Raw genomic sequence first — 13099 nt, forward strand, 5'->3', positions numbered from 1 at the left:
GAGTTATTGTAGTACGATAACTCCACATGTCAGCCACCTCCACATCGGTCGTCATGCTCCTGTGGAGCACAGTTACCCTGACCTATAGGAGAGGCTGTTCCAAAACTCTTCCAGAAGCAAGTCTTGCTGCTCGCTAGCCAGCTTGACAATGACCCTGGGCACCTCTTTGGGTCTGAGAGACCTTATTTAAATGAGCTTGAATTGGCATGCTTTATTCCCAATGTGTTATACTCATGTTATACAGTTTATTTCCAAAGTGCTGACACAATCATTGTCTCTGTCCCTGCTAGCAAAGAGCAAAAGAGACGACACGCTAAATCACATCATCATAAGTCAAGAAAACAACAAGTACATGTACCTTCATATATACATGACAATGAGACATGCTGTATTTTTGCCACTGCGCCGCTGAACCTCTGCTGAGCCCGTGCACTGCTGCTGTTTGACTGTAACAAGCTCGTTGGGTGCAGTGGTGGAACAGCTGCCATTTTTACCATTATGGGATTCTTCCATAGATTCTTCTATAGTGTCAGGTCTCTGTTGAACATTGTGTCAAGGTGTCTGTTAGGCCCAAGTGTAGTGCGACTGCCATGGAGCAGGCCTCCTCAGGGGACTGCAGCTGAAGGTTAGAAATGTTTGCTCATGAGCAGGATGCCAGGTTAGACAGGCTGTATAACCCCATGTACAGTCGGTCTTCCTCATACTGGAACCGCTGCTGATTCTTAGTGTAATAGTTGTGTAATAGTCAGTCTCCTGTATGGAGATAAGGCCTCTGCGGCTCCATTCATTCCCACACTGCTGCCTTGTTTGCTCCCTGGCTTCACCTGATTCTGTAACGTGAGCTAACAAAAGGGATGGGACTGATGCACAGTGGATGTTTGCTCATGCCATGACTGCACTCTTCTCAGTATGTACTTATGCATACCCTAAATCAGAAGTCACACCAGCACAGGCACGTGACAACAAGGGAGCGAAAACTATCTTTTCAGTGTTAAAGGTTGCTCAGACGAAGCGAGCCTGTTCCAGTGAACTCAACTGGACCTGCATGCCAACTACATCAGCTCTGTCACTAGCCCTTCTTCCTCCTCTCTTTCCTCTCAGCTCATTTCCTCATAGCTTCACTGCATGTGTGCCGCCTGTTCCTTTCCACCCACCTCTCTTCAGCCGGTCTGCGTCTGGGCCCGATCCTGTTGGCGTTCTGTTGGGCAAACATGAAACAGTGTTTGCAAATTCTGCTGAACTCGGCCTCCATAATTACACCAAGTCAGAATATTATAAACATGATACTGTACATTTTTTAGGTTCCTTTACTGCTTTATAGACACACAAAACTTTGCTACTGCAGCTGTTAATTATTTTCCATATAGATAAACCTTTTATTTCTTTATCTATTTTTAAATCAAGCAGTCCTTGTTCTTCAAAAGAGATCAGATGAGTTTGTCTGGAGTTTAAGCTGGCACTGGAAAGTTGAGGCCCTTTCAATTAAAGGTGGGAATCGGCAGACAACCCATGAACCCGCAATTCATTCACGATACAATGTTATCACAATTTCTTAACATTGCAGTTAAATTACATTTTATTGCAAAATCACAAAGTTTGTCCTTAAAGGAAAACTTTACCAAAGCAAAACTACAAAATAAGATTGCACAACAATGCCATCACTAAAAGCCGCCATAAATTTTGCCCTAAGACAGAGTCAGTCAGATATCGGTTATCAGTCTGATATCAGACTGTGATTGTGATTATATGCCGGTTAACTGCAACAATTAAATATTTGTCTAAATAAACAGAAATTCACTCATGTGACTGAGCCATTAGCTCGCTCTGAGTTAGGAGCTAGCTTTGTCACGCTAACATGACTGGAGCAGTTTTAATTTAAAGGTTAGAAATTCAGATTTTTCAAGAATATAAATGTCTATTGGTAGATATAATGAACACACACAAAATAATAATACATGTAGCTTGATGCTAATTTTTAGTGTTTTATCAGCAGCTACATGGTAATGTGTTAAGAAGTGTGGGAAATAACTGGTCCAGATATTTTTCTTTCCTTTCAGTTAAATCATGGAATTATGGAACACTGATTCACAACAGCTCAGTTAATTCCTCTCAAAGGTAGATGACCTATTGCTAGGTAACAATGTCACCATTAGGTTCACATAGGAATTTCTCACTTTGAAAAGAGTCAAACGTTTGCAATCATTCCACCTTTAGTTGGATCGCTCGATTGGTTCTTATCAGACAAAGTGTTCGAGTTCTTCCAGTATTCATTAAACCCCATTAAATGACAAAGACATGGGACTGTCAACACGAATAAGAAATTGCATCTGTCTGACCTTTTTATCTGTGCTGGCAACTGTTGCGAAATTCAGAATTTGATCACACTAATGCAGGACTGTCCTTTCCAAGAGAATCACCCCCTTTGCGCGAGCTTTAATTATCAGCTCTGTGTCTTCCAGCAGCCGTGTTAGCACGCATGCTTGTGTCGTCACCTTCGATTGGTGCAGAACTTGGACGCCTAGCAGCCAAGAACAAGCGTCTCTCCTAACATGTGCTAATATTGTGGAATACTGCCATCTTTTGCCAGTGAAAACAATAGTGAGCAGCAAGTGAAAGTGAAACTTTAAAGTGGTTTCAGATGAGAGGTGAACTCCAGTGTGTTTGGTCAAAGCTTTGAATTAAAACAGCATTTTTGCTTGTTAGTGTAGAAAGTTTAGTTTGTAACACAAGAAAATAAACCAAAATAGAAAGCTAAGATCAAGATAGAGAGACAACTATCTCAGGTGTTACACATGCACACTGAGCAGATGTAACAGCCACATTCTGGGATCACTTTTTGTGGTTAATAATTGTTATAAAATTGTGTAATGTTTATCAGATATACGCACTCACACCGTGACTGGACTTGAACTCCAAGTAGATGCTCGTAGAAAGCAGTGGTAAATTTTACAGACGGCAGACTTGGTGGTAAAGTTGAAAATAAAATTACAGTGAATCGCAATATCAGCTGACCACTGAAATTTCATCAGCAGACACGGCCCACACGCCTGCCCTTTCTTGCATCACTGTTTTCACGACAGCTCTGTGAAAGTCTTACGCAGTCACTGATTGGCTGACCCGAGGGACTGAAGCACTAAAACTTCCTCTTCTATCAGGGCGTGTGAGCTGATAGTAATCTGCCTGTGGCCTGCTTATTGCTCATTGCTCATTGCTCATTGCTTATTGCTTACCTCATGAGCTGACATGATAAATGTGATCAGGCTTCTTCAATGGAAGAATGTGAACTTTGCCTTTGACCACATTGACCAGTTTGTTTTTCCCCGCTCTTCATTTGACTTTTGTGATGCATGAACACAGTCTAATACTGATTATACTTCGCAAGCATTTAATGCAACAATTGAATTCAACATAGTTTGAACGTAAAATTAGACATAAAACTAAAAATGTTTGGTTTATGTGTTTGTCGTCTTATAATCCGTCCATAATAGTTGGATATTTGGGGTAACAAAAGCTTACAGTCATATATTATTTCATATTAGGATGTTCTATGCTGAAGGTGAGAATAAGTCATTCATGATATAATAATATTATATAATGTTTAGTATTTAGCAGTACACTACGTGTTGCAGTAAAATATACTGCAATTTATCACCTTTTGTCAAATCAAATGACAGTTAAACTTTGTCTATATATCTGTTTTATTCGTTAAATAAAGTTATCTCACTATATTTTTATTTAAATAGGTATAGAATAAGATCACTGTTGCCCTCGGATAAAGTCAGTCTGCTTTGTGTCTGATATCAGTCTGAGACTGACTGGAGTTTAGTTGGCAATTACATGCAATCTTCTTTGATAATACATCAAATAACTGTGATAAATCATTGAAAATCACATATCAGCTGCTGTCTACATAAACTGAATTTCCAACAGACAAAACAATGATTGTTTTAATTGATCTCACCAAATCAAATTTAAAGAAATATTCAATATTTACTTGTTTTTAAATCAAAGTTGGATACTTCTACTTGTTTATTTGTTTACTCAGTGGAATTAAAGTCTGACTGTTAATATTAACAGTTACATCATCCAGCCAGCTGTCTCTGTATTGTGTGTCCTCCCTTTACCCCTGCTTGAATGACTGAGCACAGAATTAAGAACTAATAATAACCACGGGGATTTTAGGAAAATGGAAAATCACTGGTGGAAGCGAACAGCACCACACATGTTCTTCAGGTTTTACATGAGCAGATAAGCATACTTGGTCTACATTACAGTGAACCTGTCGGTCTTGTTGAGCAACTTCTTGGCTTCCATTGGGATTTCTTTTGCAGTTCTTCCTCTGGTTTCTCTTTCTTATTAATGTAGCACTCCTGAGGTGTGAAGCTTGTATTAGCGTTTCCAGTTTGCTGCATCCAGAGTAATGCCCTCAGGTTGTTGAGACATATGTACAATACATTTCAGTCCCGTTGGTTTTAGGTGTCCTGTATAGCTTTGCAGTAGAATCATTTCTGTTCTTTAACTTCCTCCTGGGTACATGCTTTGTGAAAATGCAAGAAAAAGAAGGACGACGATGCCCCAGTCTGTCATCCTGTAAGTGCCCGGTCCTGTTTTGGGGATCATTCAGAAGGCTGTGGAAAGGTTCTCAGGTGTCCCTGCATGAACAAAAATACTTCAGACTGTTGACAGTCCAGTAAGTGCCTGAGAGTTGGACTATAGTCTCACACTACTCAAAGTGTTGAGGTTTTTCTTTGTCTTCTGTCACATATATAATGCTAAAGTGGTGGACACTCATATTCAAACGTGTGTGTGTGTGTGTATCTGAAATGTGTATTACACAAAACTACTTTAGTGGAGGCCAAGGATAAAAGTATATAGGTGAAAATGAGCATACTGGGTCACTAATCACCTTGTTAAGATTGTGCTTTTATTCTGTTAAATGTTCTCGTTTTCGCAGAAGGTTGAATGGCTGTGGGTCACACGCTAATGGGGAATCTGAGAGTTGAACTGAAATATAAGACGAGCATGAGTTTCAGGTGCGCTTTCTGTCCCCTCGTGTGGTTCTGTTTTGTTGAAGGCGAAGGAAGTGCAGCTCTACAGCTCAGCTCTGCGGTGCACTTTTACAGTGACGAGCAACAGGCACAGCACAGCATGCTGTGTCTTTTTAAAGCGACTGTTGGCACCTTGTGACGTTTGCGTAAAATCCCTTTCAATTATTCACTTCATCACTTGTGTCATTGTGAAATTCCAAAATTGATTTCTGTTGTAATTCTGAGAAAAATGCAACATAGATCACAAGGAAGTTGAAAAGGTCAAGCAGCTGCACAGCATGACTGCTGAGCATGAAACTGACAGCACTGGGGTGTGTTTTCTGCATCAGTCATTATTCAGGTTGATTAGTAATACATACGCGATAATGACAAATCAACAGAAAAACTTGAACCCTTGAGCAAGAATTGACCTGGTAAGGACTCTAATTTGGACCACTAGATGGATTTGAATGGATTTGATGGATCCCTACCTTTTGAGAGAATTCCCTCTATATAAATGCAGAGTTGTAGTGGGTGATCACTTTAGTCCTTTAACAATTCTGTCCTGTCAAGAGTGGTCTAATGCTCCTTCCATGGGGCAGGTGAGATCTCTGAATGGCTACATGAGTATGAAGGTGATAAAGTCCTACTTGGACACACTGAAATCAGAACACCTGTTGAAAAGCTTCCTCAGTCCTTTTTAAAGTGTATTTGTCCTGTCTCCCTCCCTGAGTGCTGTTCTGCTGAAGGTTTCTTCCTGTTAAAAGGGAGTTTTTCCTTCCCAGTGTCACCAAATGTTTGCTCATAGGGAGTCATCTGATTGTTGGGTTTTTCTCTATGTTATTGTAGCATCTTTTACCTTAGAATATAAGGCCCCTTGAAGTGACTGCCCCTTGAAATTAAAAAAACTGTAATTGAATTATCAAATGTGAATCTGGTTTCTCTCGTCTCACTGATAGAAGATATCATGCATCTGGTTGGTGTGCACTAAGCTGCACAGCCAGACGCTCGTTCATCCTGCTGGCTGGACCAGACTGTACCTGCTAATTATAGCATGTAAAGCTCAGTAGATGGACAGTTTGGGCAATCGCTCGTCTCCATAATGTGACTGTGTGTAATGTGAAGGATGCTGGCTATAATGAAAGCCCGCAGAAAAATATAGCTGTAGCATCTTTAGCATCTTTCAGTTCACTGTTTAGGTTTTACCACATTCAACTTTTCTATCTTGGTCCAGTCCAGCACATAAACAAATCCAAACATTTTCTTTAGCTATCCCTGTGTTTGTGTTGTTCCTGCATGATCAATATGAACAGTGTGTAGATAACAGGTAACTATGAAGCATTATGCAGACTAAAAGCCAGCAGTAATCAGGTCAAGGGGGGTTTGAGTGACGCTAAACATGCAGTGTGTTATTGAGCTGTCATCATAATAGAGGACTGCTACAGTTAACAGTAGATGATATCTGCAGTAGTTTGAAATCTAAATCATGCCCATGGTTCATCAGCACTACACGAGCTCTCAGACACCTGCTCTGGGCCACCCAAAGGCACGGGTTTATTTAAACTTGAATACTAAGGATGTCATCATAAATACATGTTTCCACCTCTGATACTCTTACCTAACAGCACTTTTGACTGGTGATGAGCTCTCTGGCAGCCCACTGAACATGTTTAAAGTGCAAACAATGCCCAAATGTACAAATTACAAGAGAATAGTCAGGCTTTTTGACACAAATTTGTCATCACTGAAGAAAAAAGAAAATGTAAAATGAGTGTCATTAAATTAGTTTAACATTCATATTGTTAACAAGCTTAAAAGAAATGTTAATTGTACATGTGTTATTAAAAATACATCTTAGCTTAGCTTGCATTTCCTTAGTTAGCGATAGCCTGAAAACCATGAAGTTGTTTTTCCTATGTCTACCCGCTTCAGTGTGTTTGCCAGATGTGGAAATTTAAAAAAAAAAAAAAATCAATTTCTTTATCATAATGCATAAGAGCATGTGTGAAAATGCTTTGTGTGTGGAGTTTGTTCTCAATTGACTATGTGCACGTTAGCATATGCTACTTCCGGTGCGGAAACTCCCGTGGGGAGCTTTGTTTCCGGTGTCCTATTCGCGCCTGGTTTACGGTCCAAAACAAGTTAAGCAAATGAATGAATCAAGCGGCGATTTACACTTCTATAGATGTCTTGGGCATTTACCCAATATATCTGTAAATAATGTTCATCAACTTGTTGATATTTTTCCCCCGCGCCTCAGGGCAAAAGAGAAAATGGATTCAAATGTTATATTTCTCAGCTGTCCCTCGTTTATCGCGGGTGTTATGCTCTAAAAATAACCAGTGATAGGTGAAATCAAGTAGCCAATTTTATTTTTTGACGTGCAAAACGTGTCGTGGACATTGTGGACATACAGCACTTCAGAGTCACACTGCTAGCGATCGATTCAGAGATTCTGTATTGTACAGGAGAGACTTCACGGAGGAGATCGTCTGCAGCGATCAGGACGCAGGACAATGTGATGTAAAAAAATAAGCTTGCAAACTTGCACGAAAAAATCTCACAGCCAGGTGAAAGGTGAACTGCGTTATTAGTGAGGGACCGCTGTAATTTTTAAGGTAAGTCACAACATACCCTTCGTAAATACTAATGTATAGAAACCCTTACCAGCAATCATTAATTTTTTGTGTGGCTTTTTTTCACGGTTTGTTAACATGCTGTGTAGGTGTGTACTTGACTAGCTGATATCGACATAATGGGGGAAACACCTGGTTTGACTATTGTTCACCTGTAGTGTGAATGCTGAACATTTACCTCTTTAAATCATAAGACCAGTCACTATACAGAGATGTGCTTCTGAATGTGGACGATGTGTCTTCTGCATGCAGTAATGCAGTTCTGCTTGTGTTGAGTGATGTAAACAACTGATCGATCTAAACTCTTTAAACGTCAAAATTGATCATTAGATTTTTTATGACACAACAGTGGTGAGTCTTCCCACCTTCTGCTCTTTGTGACTTAACGCGATCTTTCCGTTTTCGAGTTTTGGACATGATTTTGGAGTATATCTTTGCAGTAGCGATTGACCGCAAAGTAAAGCTACCGGAAATGTACAACCCCACATCCGGTCTCAAACCAGGAAGTTAGCATTTTCTCGTGCACAGGGCAAGGTTATTATCGTTAACGAAAACTAACGAAATAACGAAAGCTAGAAGTGAAAAAACATTTTCGTTAACGGAAATAAAAATAAAAACAAAAAAAGGAAAACTAACTAAAACTATAATGAGTGTTCACAAAACTAACCAAAATTAACTGAATTTATAGCAAATATGTGTTTAGTTTTCGTTGATGTGTGCGTGTCATACAATAGTCAAGGGTGAAAATGAAGTTTAGTTTCCAGATTTTTTTCTTGCTGTGTCTCATTATGCCAGCAGGTGGCAGTACGTTAGTCGAGTCGTCTGTGTTGCTACTCCGTCCACTCGCAGAATCATGTCAGGAAAAGTCGGGAGAAAGCGCCAGAGTCCAATTTGGGATTACTTTGAATATGACTGTGTTTTGGATAAAGCAAGTGTCTTGTAGTGGAAAGAGACAAATTATGAGGGACATTTCTAAAGGGAAAAAAATCCCACAAACCTTAAAGTGCACTTGAAAAGCTCACACAAGAAGGCTAACCTAGCTTACCTTGAGAAGGTAAGGGAGCACACTCAACCCTCATCCCCAGAAAACAGAAGCTAACCCCAGGCAAGGCAGCGTGATGCATCCCGAGACAACAGGACGGGGATATCTACACAACTGTGTGAGTCAATTACCTTCAAAAAGTTTATCAATTCACTTGAACCACAATTACGAACACCCGGTGCTGCAAGAGTTAATAGTCTCATTGGGGCCAAGATATACGTTTTATAGTTGCCTGGTATCAATGGTTGTTCATCTGCCTTTATTTATTTATTTAAAGAACCCATAGGTGGGAATGTGAGTTGTCTGTCTCTGCGTGTTAGCCCTGCGACAGACAGGCGACCTGTCCAGGGTGCAGTATGGTAGCTGGAATAGCAACATACCCAAGGATAAGCAGAAGAGAATGACTGATATGATGAAACTGGGATTTTGTTACACTTAATTATTGCAAACACAACTAAAACTATAACTGAAACTAATCAAAACTAAACTGAAACTAAGGATTTTCAAAAAATAAAAACTAAACTAAACTAGCAAACAATTGGTAAAAACTAATTAAAACTGATATAAAATTGAAAATCTGAAGTCAAAACTAAATAAAAATAAAAACTAATAAAAATTGCAAAACTATTAAAACCCTGGCACAGGGTCAATTGTTAAAGTGACAGCTACGCTAACGCTAGCTAGCTTCTACTAGGCCAGTCATAGCTACAAATGTGTGAATGCATTAGGAAGGCCACACCACCAAATGTATGCCTGTATGTCAGGACAGTTGATGCATAATTTTCCAAATTTCCAACTATTACCACATCATGGCATGTTGTTTTAGATAAACATTACAGAGTTTATCTAAAAAAAAAAAAAATCAAGCTGTTTGGAACAGCTAAATATTGGCTGCAGAAAAGCAGCTTAGGGGTTAATAAAGTGTATATTAACTAGCTAACATTTCTAATTAATCTTGTCATCTGATGACTTATTTCCAGCTACCACACACACCATTGTGGTTAATCCACATTGTATAAATTAGGGAGTCCAACCAGTGTTAGTGTTTTCTGTTTGAGTTGCTATAACCAGAGCAGGTCACTCATTATGGAAAAATAACCTTTTTCTGTATTTATCCCATTCTTAAATGATAAAAAGGTACATGAGAAGAAAGCACCTCTGATGTAGTCTACAGAAGGGCTCCGTTTTTTTTCAGGGTGACTTTGCTTGCATTCATCAGCCTGATGGATGAAGGGCCCTTTGGCTGAGCGGTGCTTCTGAGTGGTTTAGCTCGAGACAAATTAACCACCCTCGCAGACAGAGTCAGCCAGGAGATAGAGTGGTATGCTGACATTCCCAGGCCTTCTTTTTTTGCTTTCTCCGCTTGTGTTTCTCACCAGAAGTTTCCCACTGGTTTGCGTTCATGTTCTACTGGATGTCCATTAACATGTTAATGACAGCCTGGGAGCACAAGTGTGAAAAAGTGTGTTTTAGAGACAGAGAAATGAACTGAGAGACGATGAGGAGCAGTGAGGAAGAATAGCAGAGAAAAAGCTTGTCATCCTGTGAAATTGCCTTTGTGTGTTCGATGAATAGCCGGACGGGGGAAGCTCTTTCAGCTCACCGCCACGCTGTGCTGACAAGTGAGCATTCCTGGAGAAAAGGAAAGTAGAAACCTCCCCGTCCCTGCCCCTTCGACATGCCCGCTTTCTTCTGCATGGACCTATTAGGGACTGTTGTGTGGCACTGAACTTGGGCTTTGGAACAGGAATCACGTTGTGTGTGTGTGTGTGTGTGTGTTTAAATCCAAGGGCATTAGGGAGGCCAGATTTTTATATAGAATGGGATTTGAGGCAGGCTTTTAGCGTTGAATAATTCTGCATTATTAGACTAGAGTCTTAATGAGGATATTTTCCTCTATTATTATATTTGAACAGAGGAATGGAAGAGAAGCTTTCAGAGATTTCTCGTTTAGTGTCAGTCAGTAAATCTGCCGTGTGTGGAGAAGGTTTCTGTCTTTATTTTTATTATCCACATGAGGAGAAATGAGAAGCCGGCATTACTTCATTACTTCTCATTCCATCCATCCATCCTTAGCTTCTGAATTATATAAGAAAATCCTCTCAAACGCACTGGGGTGGATTGGCAACAGTTATTACTGGTAAATAATGGTTGAAATCATTATAGCTGTATCACCAGTTCACATGGGCGACATGTTAAATGAATAAGGTGTTGGTGACACTCAAGCCATCTTCACACATACACTGATACCCTGAACATTTACATGTTGCCTGACTGAGCAATGTGAGAACAACACATAGTCACAGTCGTAGGAATACGTAAAACACTTGTCATAGTTTTTTAGTTGAAAGACTAAATTATACATATTTTGAGGGGCAATCGAGTTTTAAAAAAATAACAAAAAATAAAGCTGTACTGTTTTCCACATGTACGGGACATGATTCAGTGAAAAACAAGAGCCAGACGATGTGGCAAAGCGCTAACTCATATCTTATCCTGTTATGACCCGTCGCTACTTAATTCCTTCCCGGCCTGAAAACACCTCGCTGATCAGCCTGTTAAAACACTCCCACTTACTGAGTGTCTATGTGTAGCTAACTGCAACATGTCAAAACAAAGATACCTGTGCAATCAGCTGCGGTGTTGGGAAACCACTTGAGTAATATTTTCAACTTGCACAAACTTAACCAGTGGCCTCGTCATCCCCTCCTACACCTCTCATCATCTTCTCTAGCATGCTGCTGGCTGATGCACTGTGTCATCAGCTTTATGTGGCTCTTTATTCCCCGTCTTGTCCCCTGTATTCCGAAGGTGATGCTGTTATTTTACACGTCTGCTCAGATGTCCTTTTATGCGCTGTGTTCAGGAATAGGTCCGTCTGTGTGTCTTAATTGGCCATCAGGGAACGGGGACAAGAGGCATGTGCGGATATGAGTTAAAGTTTTTGGACAGGTTTTTCCGCTAAGACTATTGTAACCACACCATGTCCTGCACTTTTTTTTCCTTTTTAACCTTGGTGGGCCTATTTTTAGATCACGCTTGAGCAATAAAAAGCATAAACTGACAAACTGACACTGCGGAGTAACGCGCGACGCAGCAACGCGGTCAACAGGAAGTGATACTTGGGTACTCTGTAGTAAAGTGTGTCTCACTTCCTCTTGTGTGTGGGAAGTGTGCGCTTGGGTGACATTGAGGATTTCTTTCAGCGTTTTCCTGCTAACGACAGGTGACCCGTTCTTTTCTTTCTCTGTGCATGTGTGTAACATATGAAATATATCCAGCTGCCCAATAAACAAACGGAGAGATGGAATGATTCAGAAAAATAGAAAACAGATCCGGTTTTTCTCTTCTTCTTTCCATATCAATAATATCTTTGTTGGTCATATATCTCTCTGACTCATGTCTCTTTCCATCCTTCTTATTTTTCAGACAAATTCTTTCCAGCTTGCCCTCATGCATGACTCAGTCATACCACGGGTGTAACTGTGTCCCTGCAGTCTCCCACTGACTTGCTATTATCACACAATCCCAGTCAGCCAGGTGCATGAAAGGAAGTCAGATACCACTATGGAGCGATTTCATGCAACCAGCTTCATTTAAATCTCCACCATTTAAAGGAATTGTCTAAAATCATCAGTTTTTAAAGGTGCTATGGGTCCCATGTTATCAGTGTCCTTTTTTTTTTTTTTTCTTTACTATACATAGCAGAAATAGTTGAGCATTCTCAGCATTGTTTGAAGTCATGATTCTAGCCATACGTTATATATTCAGCCTCCTCCTCGAGGGAAATATCTGATTTTTAAGCCCCTAACAGCTCTGTTTGTGCGGTCCAGATAATTGCTAACTTTGTCTGTCTGATTTTTAGTGCTCCCCAGGTATGTCGCATTAGGTTTATAAGATTAGGTGGTCTGTTTGATGTCACTGGACATAGGAAATTCATGGAAACCTTTTAGCATATTGTAATTTAAGTCATCTGAGAAGGAGACAAATTGCTGCACTTCCTCTGGGCTCTGACTTAGAAATTCTAGCCCCTGACGGAAGACCTCGGCCAGTCACACATCTTTTCAAACCAAATCAGGTCGGTAGTATCAAGACTAGAAAAAGCCTGCTTGGAAATTAAGAAGTGGTGTTATGTGTTAAGCAGAGGCCTTTCTCCTGGGAGAGAGGGTTTAAGTCCGATATTATGCCAGAAATGAGTGTTGATTGTAGGCTGCAGTTAACATAAAAACTGTCCCTGGTTCTGAATGTGAAGCCAACATGAAAGTTCCTTAAACCTGCATTTTCCCAGCAGGGGGCGACTACTCAAAAAGAAGTCGGTTTGCATAGAAGTTTATGAGAATTTATCCTGAGCCTTACTTATTTTTTGACCTCAGTAAATACTTCTCTAATGAGTA

At 40.2% G+C, this 13099-nt stretch overlaps 1 protein-coding gene across 1 annotated transcript in view; it reads left to right on the forward strand.

The window, feature by feature from the left end:
- The window catches only part of gfod1 (glucose-fructose oxidoreductase domain containing 1), a 32759-nt gene that overhangs the window by 3373 nt on the left and 16287 nt on the right, over positions 1–13099 (forward strand). The gene's annotated exons all lie outside the window — the stretch shown is intronic.

The sequence above is a fragment of the Neolamprologus multifasciatus genome, chromosome 9 (genome assembly GCF_963576455.1).
Source record: "Neolamprologus multifasciatus chromosome 9, fNeoMul1.2, whole genome shotgun sequence".
Taxonomy (NCBI): Eukaryota; Metazoa; Chordata; class Actinopteri; order Cichliformes; family Cichlidae; genus Neolamprologus; species Neolamprologus multifasciatus.